We start from the raw sequence: 19,523 nt of genomic DNA, 5'->3' as shown, positions 1-19,523 counted from the left end.
CACTCCATGCATCAGAAAACGCAGCACATTTTCAGGTGCATGAAAGCGCATGCTGCAGTTCCATGCGGCAGCATTTTTGAAAAGGCGTCAGGGACTTTGTCCCCATGTTTCTCTCAGGTACAGCTGCTCCTGCAAATGAATGGGCTGCCGTGTCCGCACAAACGTGGCCTGAAGTGTGGACCTAGCCTTGGGGCCCATCACCCTCTGCTGTTCTTGTGCGTTCAACCAGCCTGTTGAATGGCTGCCAATTCACAATAAAAAGTACACGCCAGGGGCGGACTGACCATTCAGAAACATGGGCACTGCCTGAGGGCCCGGGGTCAGTAAGGGGCCCCATCCTAGATTGTAAGCTCAAAAGAGCAGGGCCCTCAATCCCCTCATGTTTTACATTGTATTGGTATTGTTCTGTCACATGTTCTGTCCCCCTTTGTAATGTACAGCGCTGAGCGAACTATCGAAGCTTTATAAATACTGTATAATAATAATGAAATGCCCATGATACCTTTCATAGGCTTTTTTGGGTGTAGTTTGAGTATGGGCGAGGACACAGGGGCCCCATGATCCCCTATTGCCCAGGGGCCCCATGAGTTGTCAGTCTGCCCCTGGTACATGCAGAATTTTCCGGTCACAGGGCACAACACCCCATAGTGCAGTACTGTGTGCCGTGGTGCGATGCAATGTGAGGGGGTTGTTGTCCTGGTGCGCTGTGGTACCAAGCGTGTTACGTGTAATCATGTTGCAATGGCATTCTAACATGCTAATGCCCCATTGCAGGAACACATGCGTCACCAGAACTGCTTGTTTGGCCTGTATACTATTACATTCAGTACAGTCTGGTCAGTAGAACACACAGACTTCCATGCTACACTTCACACATCTCTGCTGCTTCATTAACAAATAGAAGACGTTTCCAGCAGCCAATCAAATGTCTGCTTTCATGTACCAAGCTGTACTACAAAAATGAGACAGGGACTGTGACTGCTCGTGTTAATAACACTTTATTTCTGCTTTCATTCCGTGCATTGTTTAGTTGTATGGCATTGCTATGACTGCTGTACGGAATGGCCGCGTCCCGCTGTGTTCTGTCAGGTGTGTCAGTGAAATCCGCAGACATTAAACAGATCTATTTCTGTGGAACAAAAGTTAGGGACCATCGGCACAGCTCTCTTCGGCTCCCTCCAGCCTCTGTTACGCCGCTTGTGATTGGCATATATTTGTTGCCCCCGCCCAATTTCAGCTGTCTGCGCCAATGAGCACAGGGCTCTCTCCGCTCCGACGCCCGGTGCCTCCCGACCGGAGGAGGGAAACCCTCAGCAGTTTTAGGCCTCGGCCGCGGGGTATCTCCCGATACGTGCCCTCGGCGCTTTTCTTCGATAGATATCGATAGCTGAACGCCTGTTCTCTCTATATATGCCGCCCACATGCGTTTTTCTACTACGAGCCGCCCCCTGTGGTTTGCTACACATTCCTTGCGGCCTGCTGCCTCATCCCGCCTGTCGCTTGGCAGACGGTCCCTAATTTTTAAGAAGCGGCTCCTTTAAGTGCGTAGCTGTCTAAGGATATGCCTGAGCGGATTTTTTTTAAATTATAAACCTGATAAAATACAAATGCTTGTGGGATGTTGTAGAGGAATGTCATATCACCATCCATTATATGCCGGAGGATGTGCTGTGGATGAATAGTGATGAGGTGTGAAGTGATGACAGTGTCGTTACACTTGCTGGGCATGGGTTCTGAGGTGTGTGAGACTAGGAGAGCTAAACCTGAATGAACGAAATTCGGGCATTGTTTTATTTGAATGAGAATCCAGACCTTGACGGGACGGGGCGCCCCTCCCCCCGCTCCTGGCGGGGTTTTCCTGCTGCTCCCTTTTGTCAGGCATGAGTAAGGGCAGCCCCGGTGCGGGGTCCTTGTGACATGAGGTCCTATTTAGTCTGGGTCAGGATCAGCGCGGCTTCAGGAGGGAAACTTTAGCGGCTTTGTCCCGAGACAAAGAGCAGAGAGCGCCGCCGAACCCGGATTGTCAGGGGGTGAAGCTGTATCAGGTGAGGGGCCCCCGGGGGCCACAAGGGTACTGACGGGGGGGCAGCCGGGCTCCGCTATTCCTCCCTCCCCCGGGGCACTGCAGGGACGGAGAGGGGATGAGGCCGCATCGTGACTCGGAGCAGACAGTCCTCCTCCCGGCCCTGGTGTCAGTGCTGAGCAGGGACTTCCTCCGCCGGTTCCTGCATGTGAGGAGGAGGGGGGCGCCGACATACTGCCGCCTTCCCATTCATTCACATGGAGAGCCAGGGGACCTGCACTGCCCATCAACTGCAGTGCCCCCCATCCGGAGTCCTCCAACATCAACTGCACTACTCCCCATCTGGAGTACTCCCAACAACTGCACTACCCCCCACCTGGAGTCCTCCAACATCAACTGCACTACCCCCCCATCAACTGCAGTGCCCCCCATCCCGAGTCCTCCAACATCAACTGCAGTGCCCCCCATCCCGAGTCCTCCAACATCAACTGCAGTGCCCCCCATCCCGAGTCCTCCAACATCAACTGCAGTGCCCCCCATCCCGAGTCCACCAACATCAACTGCAGTGCCCCCCATCCCGAGTCCACCAACATCAACTGCAGTGCCCCCCATCCCGAGTCCACCAACATCAACTGCAGTGCCCCCCATCCCGAGTCCACCAACATCAACTGCAGTGCCCCCCATCCCGAGTCCACCAACATCAACTGCAGTGCCCCCCATCCCGAGTCCTCCAACATCAACTGCAGTGCCCCCCATCCCGAGTCCTCCAACATCAACTGCAGTGCCCCCCATCCCGAGTCCTCCAACATCAACTGCAGTGCCCCCCATCCCGAGTCCTCCAACATCAACTGCAGTGCCCCCCATCCCGAGTCCTCCAACATCAACTGCAGTGCCCCCCATCCCGAGTCCACCAACATCAACTGCAGTGCCCCCCATCCCGAGTCCACCAACATCAACTGCAGTGCCCCCCATCCCGAGTCCACCAACATCAACTGCAGTGCCCCCCCATCCCGAGTCCACCAACATCAACTGCAGTGCCCCCCATCCCGAGTCCACCAACATCAACTGCAGTGCCCCCCATCCCGAGTCCACCAACATCAACTGCAGTGCCCCCCATCCCGAGTCCACCAACATCAACTGCAGTGCCCCCCATCCCGAGTCCACCAACATCAACTGCAGTGCCCCCCATCCCGAGTCCACCAACATCAACTGCAGTGCCCCCCATCCCGAGTCCACCAACATCAACTGCAGTGTCCCCTCCCCATCCCGAGTAGTCATCGATCAACTCCACTGCCCCCCCAATGGTGAGCAGTGGAACCCAGCATTGCCCACATTGAGCTCCTCTGACATCCTGGTACACTACTTTGGGGTTTTTTTTTCCCCCCTAACTTTAAAAGCTTCTGCCTGCATTGACCCCACCCCTGATTTCCAGCGCCTGCAGAAAACTTGTATCCACGTCCATCTTTTTAAAGTGGAGTAGTCTGCTGCCCCCTCAGAGTGGAACATCCTGTCCTGCTTATTCAGAATCTTTTCTAATTACAATCACTAGCGTTAGTTGGGTTCAAATATTCACTAACTGACTTCTGTCACGGAGGTACAGCGCGTTGTCTGTGTTGGGAGGCAGTCAGGTCGGTGGGTAGATCTGATGTTCAAGGGATGATTTGCTTGGAGAAGATCTTATTTTCAGCATGGAGGCTTCAGATATTCTCTGGAAATGATAGGAATGTGGGAATGTTACACTGTACGGCTGAAGAGTGGGCGCAATAATAGTGAACCCGCACATTCTAGAAGTTAATGGGACGGTACATCATTCTTTAAATGCAAAATGAAGACGACTGATTCCGGCTGGGACTCTCTTTGGTACCTTTGATCTGGTCATAGAATACTGGAGTATTGCCTACAGCACGACTGTGCAGCCTGTGCTGAATAGGGATACTCCTGATCCATTAGAAGTTTCACCTATTTTCCTGGCTGTGCAGTGATGAAGAATGGCCAAAAATCAGAGACTTGGTTTATGAAGTAGGCATGGGGGGGCCCACATATCGTAGGCAGAGGTGTGGGGTTGTAAACCAAAAGAGAAATAACTCCTGCAACTTCAGAACCCAAAACCTGTAGTTGATCCAGAAGAAGGCATGACGCCATTATGAATTGTAGTGCAGCTCTTAGTTTCAGAGTGTAAGCCTTTTTTCTTTCTGAACCCAAAGGCAATAGGACACTCCCTGGACCAACATGCTACAGTGTTGAAGTATATATCCATTAATTAAAATAATCCAGGCGCCCACCCCCCACCCATCTATCTGGTTACTCCCCCCTGTAAACAATGAGCACAACAAAGATGAACCCCTTTTTGACTGACACACATTTTGCAACATCAAAAGGGTGGTTGCTGGGTGGCTGATTATTTTCCTGTGCAGAGTGCACTCCCAGCACAGAGACAGCTGCGAAAACTGCTAATGATTGTTAGCCAGTGGGACTTGATCCTGATCATGTGACTACTGAGAGCCAATCACAGTGGTCATGTGATTTTTTTTTTTCGATCTTCCCCCATCATCCCCTTCTCTTGGGGTACAAAACTTTAAAGGGGTGCCTGAATGGGTGAGCAGGGGTTAAGCAGTGAATGGCAACAAAAGCTTGGACCATCACAGAGGGGCAGAAGTGGCAAAGGGTGGGCCTGTTCTCTATCACAAAGGCATTATCTTATAGTCAGATTTAGAGATGCACCGATACTGATATCTGTGCCGATACAGAGTATGTTCATGAGTACTCGTGAAAATGGTACTGGAAACCGTGTCAATGCAAATTGCACCGCAAAGAATAGCATGAGATTTGAACAGTAATGTGATTCCTCTGCTCCTGTGTGAACCCAGGCTTGTCTAGCCTGCATTGATCCCGTGCTAAGCAGAAATTGGGAGTAAAGGGCCTGTGGAGATTTATATCATGAAGGCAGATGCTCCGTATTCTCAGCTGTAGGAAAGGAGACAAAGTGGCGGGGATTTGAAATCCCTACAGCTTTCTCTCCTCTTCTTGCAGGGATGACAGTTCAGGCTAGACAGCTTCTGATTGGTCAGCACCATCCATGTGACAGTGCTGATCAATCCGAACCCTCTTAGCCTGAACTGACATCCCTATAAGAAGAGAAAGCTGCAGGAATTTCAAATCCCCAGACCTGTGAAGCAGCTTTCTCCCCTCTCCTTGCAGGGATGACCGTATGGGCTAGATAGCTTCTAATTGGTCAACACCATCCAGGTGACGGTACTGATCAATCAAAAGCTCTCTAGCATGAACTGTTATCTCTGTGAGGAGAGAGATGCTGGGATTTCAAATCCCTGTTGCTTTCTCTCCTCCTACAGCTGAGAATACAGAGCATCTGCCACCAAATATATATCCCCACACACCCTTCTCTCCCTCCTCCCTGCACCGCTTCTGTGTGAAGTCAGGCTATGACAAGCCTGGGTTCACACAGGAGCAGTGAGGAAATGGCATGCAATTTGGACAGGAATCGCATTTCTGTTCAAATCACATGCTATTCTTTGCGGTGCAATTTGCGTCCATACATCTTGTATGGACACAAATCGCACCGCGAAGTATCGGTTCTCGTACTTGTCGATCAAAAAAGGCATCTGTGCATCCCTAGCTTTACATTGGAGCAACAGCCAATTGGTATAATTAAGAGTAGGTGTCCACTGTTTCAAGTATGTTGTGTGTAAGTGGATGAAGGGGATTCCTGAAGGTCTCTACCACGGGATAAGCAGGTGGCAAAGCCACACAGGTAGACTCTGCGAAGCAGGAGAGGAGATTTCTTGAACGGATGAACTTGACCATTGTTGATGCTGGCATACATTCCAGGGAGGCGAGGAACAACTCTGCTTGGTCAGTGAAGGCTTTTTGCTGTCCCATTGGTGTAGCTAGTTGGAAGATGGCAGGATAGGCAAATTGTCCTACGATAACAAAGACCTTGCATCTTCTGCTCACTACAGCTGATTGCCAATGATCACAAATTACTGGTCATCGTTGATTAGTCAGGCGTGCCCTGGCTGCCATAAGATTGCAAGATTCTGGATTTACTCAGTGAAGTTCAAATAGCTGGAAATGATCATGCGTGGAGTATTGCCACCTGGCTTTAGTGGGCTTATTCTGTGAGCTGTCCACTGTAAGGGGCCACGTGGGCCAAGGGTCTCTGAGTTTTGGTTTAGAGCAGAATTTCCCGGTCCACCAATATCTATAGTGTTTAGAAGACCCACAAAAAGTTATATTGTTGCAAATTCTTCAGGCCCTCCAGTTTCTCAGCTATATTCAAGTGGCCTTTTTTTGGAGTCTCAGAGTGGGTCTGGACAGTAGTAAGCAAGTCTTCCAGTTTACTCCTATTTCTCCAGTTCCAAGATGAGGTTGTAATGCTCCACTGTACCATCATTTCTTGCAGGTAGGGTGTGATGATCTTTTATTGCTGCAGTAAATACTAGTTTCACTTTCTTAGCTGTTTATAGTTTGTCAGGGAAGGTGGTAATTGAGTGGAGTCTGCATAGTTGTTGGGGGCGTCATTCATATTGGGTGGCTATGGTCTGCTGGCTTTGGGTTTCTATTGTGAGAGTTTTAGATGTGCTGTTTTTGTCATATACACAGCTCAAAAAATAAAGTAACACTTTGAAAACCCATCAGATCTCAATAAGGAAAAATATAATGCTCGATATCTATACTGATATGGACTGGGTAATGTGTTAGGAATGTAAGGATACCTCATCGTTTGATGGAAATAAAAATTATCAACCTACAGAGGACTGAATGCAAAGACACCCCGAAAATCAAGATGTAAAAAATGATGTAGCAGGCTAGTCCATTTTACTGAAATGTCATTGCAGCAACTCAAAATGGTACTCTGTAGTTTGCATGGCCCCCATATATTTGTATGCATACCTGACAACATCGGGGCATGCTCCTAATGAGACGACGGATGGTGTCCTGGGGTATTTCCTTCCAGATCTGGACCAGGGCATCACTGAGCTCCTGGACATTCTGAGGTACAACCTGGCAGCGTCGATAGACCAAAACATGATATCCAGAGGTGTTCTATTGGATTTAGGACAGGCGACTGTGGGGGCCATTCAATGGTAGCAGTTTTCATCCTTCAGGAAACTGCTTGTATACTCTCGCCACATGAGGCCAGGCATTATCGTGCACCAGGAGGAACCCAGGACCCACTTGCATCAGCTTGGGGTCTGACAATGAGTCCAAGGATTTCATCCCGATACCTAATGGCAGTCAGGGTGCCATTGTCTAGCCTGTAGAGGTCTGTGTGTCCCTCCATGGATATGCCTCCTCAGACCATCACTGACCCACCACCAAAACAGTCATGCTGAATGATGTTACAGGTAGCATAATGTTCTCCACGGCTTCTCCAGACCCTCTCATGACTGTCACATGTGCTCAGGGTGAACCTGCTCTCATCTGTGAAAAGCACAGAGTGCCAGTGGCAGACCTGTCAATTCTAATGGTCAATGGAAAATGCCAGTTGAGCTCTCTGGTGCTGGGCAGTGAGCACAGGGCCCACTAGAGGACATCGGGCCCTCAGGCCACCCGCATGAATTCTGTTTCTGATTGGTCAGAGACATTCACACCATTGGCCTGCTGGAGGTCCTTTTGTAGGGCTCTGGCAGTGCTCATCCTGTTCTCCTTGCACAAAGGAGCAGATACCGGTCCTGCTGATGGGTTAAGGACTTTCTACAGCCCTGTCCAGCTCTCCTAGAGTAACTGCCTGTCTCCTGGAATCTCCTCCATGCTCTTCAGACTGTGCTAGGAGACACAGCAGACCCTCTGGCAATGGTACGTATTGATGTGCCATCCTGGAGGAGTTGGACTGCCTCTGCAACCTCTGTAAGGTCCAGGTATGCTACCAGCAGTGACACTGACCCTAGCCAAATGCAAAACTAGTGAAAAACAATCAGAACAGATCAGTAGGGAAAAAACTGTTAGTGGCCTCCACCTGTAAAACCATTCCTGTTTTGGTGGTTCTCATTGTTGCCCATCTAATACACCTGTTGTTAATTTCATAAACATCAAAGCAGCTGAAACTGATTAACAACCCCCTCTGCTACTTAACTGACCAGATCAATATTCCAGGAGTTTGACTTGATGCTATACTCTGATTAAAAAGTATTCCTTTACATTTTTTTGAGCAGTGTATTTGTCTACTGTAGGATTGGTGCATTCTGACCTAAGGGCAGACATTGTAGCTCTTAAGGAAGGAGCTCCCTTTCTCTGCTTCCTACATTGAACTGAAAGTAGAACTTTTTTTTTTTTAATAGCATGTTTTTCTGTTATTGCTGTTTCACACCTGTATAAATTGTTCGGAATGCATAAACTAATGCTGGTTGTAATGCCAGATATCCCTGCCATATTCATGGCCATGCTGTGGAATTCTAGAAATATGGTTATTTGACATTCATCCCACTAAAGAATTGATCTGTGATGGCCAGTGATTTGCATTCAGAAATTTAGGAAAGCTACCAAGGATGGTTATTTAAAAAGGAACATTGGACTATGCCAAAGTCCCCAAAATGGTCTGTAAATATCGGTGTTGGATAGCAGTCATCTCAAATTGGCCATCCTTTTTTGGCCCAAGTGCTGATTTGAGATTTATTTAATACTAGTAAAGGTGATGAATACAGATTAGCAAATTGAGGCCCTTCATGCACTTGTATGTTTCCATTTTTTTTTTCTCAAGCCATGTTAAGGGCTCAACCACACCACCCACTAATATAAAATATGACATGTTCTAGAGCCTCAGTTTGTTTCCTTCAGCCAACAGGACATCACACGTTTTCTTCAGGCTGTCATGCTTGTTGCAGGAGTCTCCGTGTCTAGTGGTCAAGGCACCTAGCCTTTCATGGACCTGGTCTTGTTCAGTGATCATCTGTTAGAGGCTTCTAAATCTTTCTCAGCTTGTTTCTCTGGCCAGGTGTATCAAGATGGAGGCTGTAACGGAACCGACCCGGACTGCGCTTGAGTACTTTTGTTAGAATACCGCTTCCCCGTCCGAACACCGACAACAGACACCACGGCCGATCATACAAGACTAGACAGACACCAGTCTGTCTGAACATGGAACTCTTTATTTTAAACTCAAACGGGCTTTTTATACAATACACACTGAGACTGATCACATGATCATATGCAAACGCAGCTATATACAGAAATGGACTTAACACTCTAAACAGTAAGTTAATTAGGTTAGCTAGCTGGGTGAATGGGAGTTCACACCAAACAATGGTTTGAATTAGGATCTCACTACAGAGCGGACGGTCTGGCTCCTTCAATTCACATGTCTAGTTCAGAATCAACAACCAGGAATAGTCTTCATATGGCTGATGAATATTACTGTCCCATCTGAAGTAATTCCAACCGCATTCTCAGCGTCCATTAGTCACCCTGTGCCCCTAAGAGACACAGGGTGACTTGCATATAAGAGGGATATTAGGAGGTGAGACGGGGTCTCCCAACCTCTGCAAAGTAAGCTGGGTTCCATGATCCCCCCACCCAATGGTCCTTTCAATGATGTTGATCCTGTGTCATTTCCTGCCCTGTGCTGCCTCATCTTGTGGGACTTGTGAAATTTCTTGGCCAGGAAGCACGCTGAGCTGAGAGCATGGCATGAAACCAGGTGTTTACAATTGGTAAGAGGGATGTAAGTGGCAGAGTAAAATGTGGTATGTACCCACCATGCAATTTGTGGGGCAGTTGGGGGAGGGGCAGAAGCAGAACATTTTAAAAGGGGTGCTGCATGGCTTTTTTACAAACTGACCATGTTGAATGCCGAATCATCTGCTTTGCCTTATGCAAGTCAAAGTTGACATCTAGCTGGGCTAAACCTCTGTGCCTGTGTCCAATTTCATTAGAGTCCTCAAATGGGATGGAAACTTGACAACCCTGGAAAACGCGATCAGAATTCCTCCAAGTCATGAAATCCATGAGCCAGTGGTTGAGTGATGAGATTTACAGGCAGGGATGCCCATGGACACAATAGAACATAATCAAAATAACAATGGATGCAAGTGCTTGGGCCTGGGGAGTGCACTTTGGAGACCAGTTAACCCAGGGCATATGGGAGAAAACTTGGACCAAACAGTCCTCCAATATGAGCTAAAGGACGTGGAGCAAGCACTATATGCTTTTCAACAACGGCTCAAGCAGACATGTTAAGATACTGTCAAACAATTCAACGATCATAACATACATCAACAGGCAGGGGACACCAAATCTTGCTGCATGATGGAAATGGCAAACTACATTCCTGTCTGGTCCAAAGTAAACCTACGATATTTGCCTGCAGTTCATCTGAAGATGTCTCAAAATCAATTGTCAGATTTTCTGAGCAGGAAAAGGCTAAAACCAGCAGAATGGTCACTGGATCACAGAAACATGGGGGATACTGGAGGTAGATCTTTTTGTGTCAAGACAATGCTAGGGTCACAAAGTTTCTCTTTAACAAGGGACAATGGCACCATAAGTGTGCATGCCTTTGCTCAGAGGAGGGCTTTTTATCTAGCTTATGAGTTTCCTCCAACAAGCATCATACTGAGGGTAATTCAAAAGATCAGTTATTCTTATAGCACCTCACTGGCCTCAGAGGTCATGCTTTGCTCACCTTCAAGCCATGAGCATACAACATATGCCCTTACCAGTCAAAGAAGGTCTCCTACAGCAATGGTTGGCAATGCATCAGAATATGAAACCTCACATTCCCACTATCCTATAGCCAAAGGTTTGAGAATGACACAAATATTAATTTACCTGCAAGGAATCACATGCAGGCATCATTGCTTTGCACAAAAAGGGATTCACAGGCAATGATATTGCTGCTACTAAGATTGCACCTAAATCAACCATTTATCGGATCAAGAACTTCGAGAGAGACTCTGTTGTTGTGAAGAAAGCTTCAGGTCACCCAAGAAAGTCCAGCAAGCTCCAGGACCATCTCTTAAAGTTGATTCAGCTGCAGGATAAGGGCACCACCACTGCAGACCTTGCTCAGGAATGGCAATAGGCAGGTGTGAGTGCATCTGCACACACAGTGAGGTGAATACTTTTGTAGGATGACCTGGTGTAAAGAATGGCTGCAAAGAAGCCACTTCTCTCCAGGAAAAACATCAGGAACAAGACTGCTTTTCTGCAAAAGGTATAGGGATTGGACTGCTGAGGACTGGGGTTAAAGTCATTCTCTGAATATCGTTTCTGAATATTTTGGGGCATCTGGAAAAACCTCCAGAGAAGAAAAGGTGAGCTTCTACCATCAGTCCTGTACCATGCCAACAGGAAAGCACCCTGAGACCATTACTGTATGGGGTTGCTTCTCGGCAAAGGGAGTGGGCTCACTCAGTTTTTCCCAAGATCAGTTTGGTGACGAGCAATGCCTTTTCCAGCATGATGAAGCACCTCACCATTAAGGCAAAAGTGATAACCAAGTGGCTTATTTTTGAGTCCATGGCCAGAAAACTCCCCAGACCTTAATCCCATTGAGAACTTGTGGTCAGTCCTCAAGAGGCCGGTGAACAAAAAACCCTACAAATTCTGTCAAACTCCAAGCATTGATTATGCAAGAAGGTTGTGAAAAAGAAGGGTCAACACTGCAAATATTGACTCTTTGCATAAACTTAATGTAATTGTCAATAAAAGTCTTTGACACTTATGAAATGAGTGTAATTATACTTCAGTTTACCATAGTAAAATTTGACAAAAAGATCTAAAAACACTGAAGCAGCAAACTTTGTACAAATTTAATTGTGTCATTCTGAAAACTTCTGGCCAGGGATGTAGAATTTCTGCAAGCAGTAGTGGACAAAAACCTGTCACTTAGCACCCTGAAGGTAAAAGTTTTGGCTTCCTTGATATTGACTGAAAAGCCCCGGTAAAAAGTCTTATAAAAATCCATAGCTGGCCACCTCCTGCAAAAAAAATTCATGGCTTGGGACCTTTCAACTGTATTACTAGGATTTCTGTTACCCCTGTTTAAGCCTATTAAAGAATGTTCAGTAAAAGTTCTAATGATTGAGCTCTCGCTCAATCCTAGAGCCATACTGTTCTGTCTTCATGGTTAAGCTAGTCCTTTAAAACTGATTCAGGCTTTCTATCCAAGGTAGCTTTTTAGATTTCAGAAGGTCATCACATCTTTTGGTGCAAACTCTTCCAACAGTAAAGAGAAGTTTTTACAGGTTGGATGTCTCGTATTCTACCTGGATATACAGTCATGGCCGAAATTGTTGGCACCCTTGATATTTTTCCTGAAAATCAAGTATTTCACACAAAAAAGGTATTGCATTAACACATGTTTTGCTATACACATGTTTATTCCCTTTGTATGTATTGGAACAAATATAAAACAGAGGCAGAAAAGCAAATATGACATAATGTCACACAAAACCCCAAAAATGGGCTGGACAAAAGTATTGGCACCCTTAACTTAATATTTGGTTGCACACCCTTTGGAAAACATAACTGAAATCAGTCGCTTCCTATAACCATCAATAAGCTTCTGACACCTCTCACCCGGAATTTTGGACCACTCTTCCTTTGCAAACAGCTCCAGGTCTCTCTTATTGGAAGGACACCTTTTCCCAACAGCAATTTTAAGATCTCTCCACAGGTGTTCAATGGGATTTAGATCTGGGCTCATTGCTGGCCACTTCAGAACTCTCCAGCGCTTCTTTGCCATCCATTTCTGAGTGCTTTTTGACGTATGTTTGGGGTCATTGTCCTGCTGGAAGACCCAGGATCTTGGACGCAAACCCAGCTTTCTGACACTGGGCCCTACAGTGCGACCCAAAATCCTTTGGTAATCCTCAGATTTCATGATGCCTTGCACACAGTCAAGGCACCCAGTGCCAGAGGCAGCAAAACAACCCCAAAACATCATTGAACCTCCACCATATTTTACCGTAGGTACTGTGTTTTGTTCTTTGTAGGCCTCATTCCGTTTTCGGTAAACAGTAGAATGATGTGCTTTACCGAAAAGCTCTATCTTGGTCTCATCTGTCCACAAGACGTTTTCCCAGAAGGCTTTTGGCTTACTCAAGTACATTTTGGCAAACTGTAGTCTTGCTTTTTTATGTCTCTGTGTCAGCAGTGGGGTCCTCCTGGGTCTCCTGCCATAGCGTTTCATTTCATTTAAATGTCGACGGATAGTTCGCGCTGACACTGATGCTCCCTGAGCCTGCAGGACAGCTTGAATGTCTTTGGAACATGTTTGGGGCTGCTTATCCACCATCCGGACTATTCTGCGTTGCAATCTTTCATCAATTTTCCTCATCCGTCCACGACCAGGGAGATTAGCTACAGTGCCATGGGTTGCAAACTTCTTGATAATGTTGCGCACTGTGGACAAAGGCAAATCTAGTTCTCTGGAGATGGACTTGTAACCTTGAGATTGTTGATATTTTGCCACAATTTTGGTTCTCAGGTCCTCAGACAGTTCTCGTCTCCTCTTTCTGTTGTCCATGCTTAGTGTGGCACAGACAGACACACAATGCAAAGGTTAAGTGAACGTCTCTCCTTTTTATCTGCTTTCAGGTGTGATTTCTATATTGCCCACACCTGTTACTTGCCCCAGGTGAGTTTACAGGAGCATCACATGCTTGTAACATTCTTATTTATCCGCAGTTGTGAAAGGGTGCCAATACTTTTGTCCAGCCCATTTTTGGAGGTTTGTGTGACATTATGTCGAATTTGCTTTCTTTCCTCCCTTTTTTTGTTTTGTCCCAATACACACAAAGGGAATAAACATGTGTATAGCAAAACATGTGTTAATGCAATACGTTTCGTGAGAAATACATGATTTTCAGGAAAAATATCAAGGGTGCCAACAATTTCGGCCATGACTGTAACTAAGGGCTTGGATAGTCATCTACCATGCTTGTTATGTTTTCTGGGGCCAACAAAGGCCACAAGTCCTCCAAAAGTACTATCGCATGATGGATCAAAATGGCCAGAACACTGTCATACCAATGCTAGAATTTGATACCTTCTAAAGCAACCACTGCCTACTCCACTAGGGCCTAAGTGGCATCTTATGCAGAAAAAGCAGGAGCAGATCTGCAGGGCAGTGACATAATCATGCTTTCAAATTAAGGCACTACTGCATAGATCTGTCATGCCAAGATCAGTCGTTGGGAGCACGAAGTCAGCATAGGAATCACAGCTTGTAGGCCGCAAGGTAACATGGCATATATAGTCTTTAGAAATTGAAAGTAAACAGAGAAGCTGCAAAGCATGCAGGGAATCCAGGAAGTTGTGGAAAGACATGACCAGCAGACAGGCAGCACTCGTACATGAGGAAGTTTTTCAAGTAAGCTTGAACTGGATTGTCAATAACAAACATTGTTTTTGTATTGTTACAATACCAGTGTTATAAAATGAGTGTATTCTGGGATTATAGACTTCTTTTTAAGGAGTTATTGCGTTAAAAAAAAAATATTTAATTTAAAAATTACACCCTGGGACAAACATTTATCAACAAAATGCTTTTGGAGTAAAAATCCATCTAAAGATAGTTTTCTATTTAAGATACATTAATAATTTAGTTTGTTCCACATGAAATGGAGCATAGTTATGTAGCATGAGGCAGTATATTCTGCAATATTTACATTTTTGATTCAATGAATCCAAGCTCTACAAGCTGAGATCACATGCACTGCATTGATGCATTCACACAATTTCACAGTTAGCTTGAGAAAAAACATGCAATAAAAAGAATTTGAGTCATTCTCCAACTATGTGTGTTTAACCTAAAATCGGTTCTTTACAAACCTGACCGCTTTATTATAAAGGGAAACCTTCATTTGGTTTGCAAATATTAAAGATTCTAACTACCAGCAAGAATGAAATTCCTTCTGTTTAAAGAGCACCTGTCATTTTAGATCCATCATGGCAGCGCCTGTTAGCAGGCAGCCACTCACCTGCTGCCGCCACGTCCCTCACCGTGTTGTCACTGCCGCATCACCAACAGTCCCATTAAAGTGAATGGGACTGTCAGTGAGTCAACCGTGGCTCAGAGGAGGAGCCGCTGCGGGACAGATGACAGTTGCTCTTTTTAAAGATTGATTTAAATCGAGTCCTTTCAGTAGTGATTTAAATCCAATCCACCCTGGTTTGTCCCATCCAGATATTCCAGACATCTGATGATTCAAACCAGATTGAAGTTTAACGAGGGTGGGATAACTGAACAGTGAGTTTTGAAGGGTTTAAAAATGTAAACCCTGCTAAACTAACTTCATTTAAGTCTTCATCTATTCTGTCACCCTATATGTTTTAACCTCTCTGGCGGTATTCCCGAGTGTTGCTCGGGGTAAATTTTCAGCACCACAAGCAGTAACCCCGAGCTACACTTAGGAATACCCTGCAGCTCTGCTCCGGGATCTCTTCACTTACCTTGTCCTTTGCTCCCGCGATGTCCCTCCTTCACTGTCCCCAGCAATGTCCTCCGGCCGATGCCGGCATTTGTCTTCCGGGTTCCGTTCCCTGCAACCTCAGGACGGAACTGGCGGGAAATTAAAAAATGTCAAAGTGACATTCACTAAATACACTAAAATCATGTAAACATTACTGTATCAAACCATTTCACATACATTTTGTCCCGAGTGCTTTGTCCTGTGCCCTGCCTGCATTTTTACTGTTCTTTCTGCCTGGAAACTGAGAATTGTCCATGGCGTCCAAAAAGCGTCCCTTTATGTCAAAAGCGGTTTTAGACCATCTAGAGAACAGTGATAGTAAATTAGAACCACTTGCAGATTTGAGTGATAATGATTCGTGGGGGAAATTTGTCATCAGACACTGAAAACGATTTTGCGACTCTGCTCAGTGATGTGTGAACTTGGCGCTCTATTTCAAATTTCAGTGTTTTTGGTTTGATTATATTAATTGAATTAAATATATTATATTTTATGATTATTAAATTATAATTTTATGATTTCGTGTTTCAAATTTTAACATACCCGGGATGTTTACTACACTCCTTGTTCGGACAGATTTCAGTGAGTTATTCCTAAAAATTACAGGCCTACAATAAAAAAAAACCACATTTCCATGCAAAAAAATGTACCGCTTTGAGTACAGAAATACTGACCTAATCAGACCGCTAGGGAGGTTAAGGTCCCACTCTATCCAAAACATGACGTTTTTGTAAAGTGTGTGGAGAGTAAGGCTTCATTTATACAGAAAAACAGGCCCAAACAGCAGACTGCATATTGCTGCCACTGGCCTGACAAAGCAAGGAGAGGCTGACTGGAGCTGCTACTATTTGTAATGTATCCTCAAATCCAGCAGGTAACTATGGTTGGGGACATTCGTTCCTAACAGCAGGTAACTACTGGATGTGAGGATACGTGCCAAGATCAGTGGACAGCTGTGGCTCATGTCAGCCCGTGATTACTTTGTATGTACCTTCTTAGCTGGAGTGGTCGGCACACCTGTTGGCCCAGCCGCAGCAATAAGCGTTTTCTTTCTGCTGTTGGTCTTTGTGAATGAGGCGTTCAGCTTCTATCAGACTTTGGGTTGAGAAGTGAGGGGAAAATGGTGAGGGCACAAATGTCAATAAGACATTCTCAGTTCCATCCAAAATGAGTAGAAAGTTGGACCCAATGTGTTTTTTTTTTTTTTTTTTTTTTTTTTTTTTTTTTTTTTAAACTTAATATGACTAGATAACAGTTGGTCAACTTTCTTGATTACTTGATATGGGGTGCTTCAAGTGTGGCAACCCCCCCACCTCCCAACATCACCATAGGGCAGCACGCAAGTCTGAGACAGCAGACACACAGGACATAGCCCAAGAATCCTAGATTGTAAGCTCGAAAGAGCAGGGCCCTGAAACCCCTCGTGTTTTGCGTTGTATTGTTACTGTAATGTCGCATGTTCTGTCCCCCTTTGTAATGTACAGCGCTGAGCGAACTGTTGGCGCTTTATAAATACTGAATAATAATAATATGGTCATTATGCAAGAGGTGGTCAGATAATGTAGACACGGTAAAGGGGATCGGAGACTGGGCTTGATATAAGAGATGGTCAGGTACGTGAGACGCACTACATGAGACTGCTAGAGAATACTGCGATTACAAGTCAATAAGGAAACTTAGATTAGTGTTTGCCAGGGTCCCAAGGGCTGCACAAAAAGTGCCAAACTGCTGCATATGACCCTCGAGCCACTGCTCTGGCACCAGGGAAATATAGTATAGTTTGGTTTGTTCAGTTGTGACATTACTGGACCTTTAACTCACTAATACTACAGATTGGTGTATTTCTGTGGGGTGGTATGGCCAGGTGTTTCCAATCAGATTCTACTAGGAAGCCCGTACAAGTTAATGACAGACCTATGTGGTGAGCAGCTGCTTATGTGGATCAATTACTTGCATTCAGGTATGCATGTGTACCCCAATTTTTTTAATTTAGTAAGTCTTCTGCAGTGATACTGATCTGGAAAGTGTATGGCACAGTACATTAACCACAAGTTAATGAGGAAAAGTGTTACATGGGCTTCAGTCATGTGATCGCTGTGATTGGCAGATTCCAGGATTATGAGCCCACCCAACCACCTTCCAATTGTAAGCGGTGTTCAAGAGCTGCTGATGGCAGTGTTTTCACTGCTGGAGGCACTGAGTAAGTGCACTCTCAGTGCAAACATTAAAGCCCACCACTGTACTGCCCCATATGCGTCCAGCTGATGTTAAGGGGTTAGTTACACTGCCATCAACTTATCACATAAGTTCTGGCTTGCTACGATTTTTTTTTTCTTTTTTCTTTTTTCTTTTTTTTTTTTGTTTTGTTTAATAATCTTCCTTGTAGTAGCTAAGGGAGAAGCACAAAAAAATACAATAAAGTGTTTCAAGCAATAGCCAAGTCTGCAGATCTCACATCTGAGAAGGTGGTGTCCAGCAGCAGTCTCAAAGCTTATAGATGTCTACACAAAGAAGATTGCTGCTAAAATTAATGGCCTGACAAAATGTATGTAATAGTTAAAGTATAAGGTTCACCTTTTCTCAAAAAGTGAAAAGGTGAACACTATACTCTGGCCACCCCTTGTGGATGATTGGTTTCACTGGCCATGCAGCCAATGAAGGGGTCCAAAGGATGTCAAAGCCATGGTCTTCCTGGGTGGATCAGAGCTATTTTGATTGCATGTGACCACTTTGACCTGTCAGAATTGCTCTGATCTATCCTGGCCTCCATAGGAAAAGGGGAATATAACTGATTTTTTAAGTCCTGGACCCTTGCATTGGCTGCATGGCAAATGAAAGCTAATCATCTATAGAGTAAAGTGCAGTGGACCAGGTGTACAGTGATTCACTTTTTTGTGTGTGAAAAGGTGAACTTGCACTAACTGTTGGTTGCTAGGCCATTCAGTTAAACAACCGTCTTCCAAATAGATAAGTGTATGTAATGTATTTTATGCACATTTAACTGTAAAAGCCTCCTTTTTGCGTGTCAAAAAGCTTTGACACTGCTGATGGGCACAGCCAACTGTAAAGTCAAATATGCATGTGTGTTTTTTGTCATTTAAACAAACCATGATATACTTACCTGGTATGTGCAATGGAATTGGACTGAGTGGCCTTGATTTCCCCCCCCCCCCCATCCCCTTCTCTGGCCCCCTGCTGACGTTCCTGGCTCCTCCCTCCTCTTCTTGGTGTGTCACCATAGGAAGCTGCTTCCTATGGTGGCACACCTGCGGGCTCTATCCCAAGTCACACTGCCTGCGTCCATAGATTGTGTGACCTCCCACTTCCTTGTCAGAGGAGTTGACTGGCATCAGTAAAGCCTGTGAAAGCAGGGAGAGCCACTACAGATGGGCACAGTGCTGGATCCAGTGAGGGCTCAGGTAAGTATAAGGGGGGTGAGAGGGTAATGCTATTATCTAAAATTTTTTTACCTTCATGCAGGGAATGCATTATGGTAAATGTTTAGGCTTCACAACCACTTTAAATGTGACGAGGAAGTATCCCTGAGTCATATGTCCAATTAACGTTTATGTAATACGAGTAGAAAGCTCATAGTGGAAGCTGTTTTTTCTTTACAGAATCCAAAGTTTTAACTGATATCTCGTATATACTGTGTGCATATATAAAGGTCCAAGAATGGAAACCCTTTCATATAGCCATGCCATTTCTGCGGTTACAGTGAGGGTTTTAATAATTTTATATTTGAAATATAAAAATGAAATAACGCTGTCATCGTTTAAACATTACCAAGAAAGTACTCCAAGGTTCAGTGTTGGGACCCTTACTTTTTAATATACTTATAAACGATATAGGGTCTGGGATTAAAAATCCCATTTCAGTCTTTGCAGATGACACCAAGGTGTGCAGTGGAATAACGTCCTTACAGGATGTCTTCATCTTACAAGCCGACCTCAATGCACTGTGTAATTGGGCAACTATGTGGCAAATGGGGTTTATTGTGATAAATGTAAGGTTATGCACTTGGGGGCTAAGAATAAGCATGCATCATACATACTAGGGGGGTACAA

General features: G+C 45.2%; 1 protein-coding gene across 1 annotated transcript in view; it reads left to right on the top strand.

Annotated features, from left to right (window-relative positions):
- Positions 1–1,882: 1,882 nt before the first annotated feature.
- Positions 1,883–19,523, top strand: part of UBE2I (ubiquitin conjugating enzyme E2 I) — a 42,737-nt gene continuing 25,096 nt past the window's right edge. Inside the window, exon 1 of the mRNA XM_089682143.1 lies at positions 1,883–2,045. The gene's annotated coding sequence lies outside the window, so the exon portion shown is untranslated. The remainder of the gene's footprint in view (positions 2,046–19,523) is intronic.

The sequence above is a fragment of the Staurois parvus genome, unplaced genomic scaffold (assembly GCF_062004578.1).
Source record: "Staurois parvus isolate SC_StPar_1 unplaced genomic scaffold, SC_StPar_1.0 ptg000018l, whole genome shotgun sequence".
Classification (NCBI taxonomy): domain Eukaryota; kingdom Metazoa; phylum Chordata; class Amphibia; order Anura; family Ranidae; genus Staurois; species Staurois parvus.
Note: the sequence above shows the minus strand (reverse complement) of the source record. Positions and strands in the feature narration are given on the sequence as shown.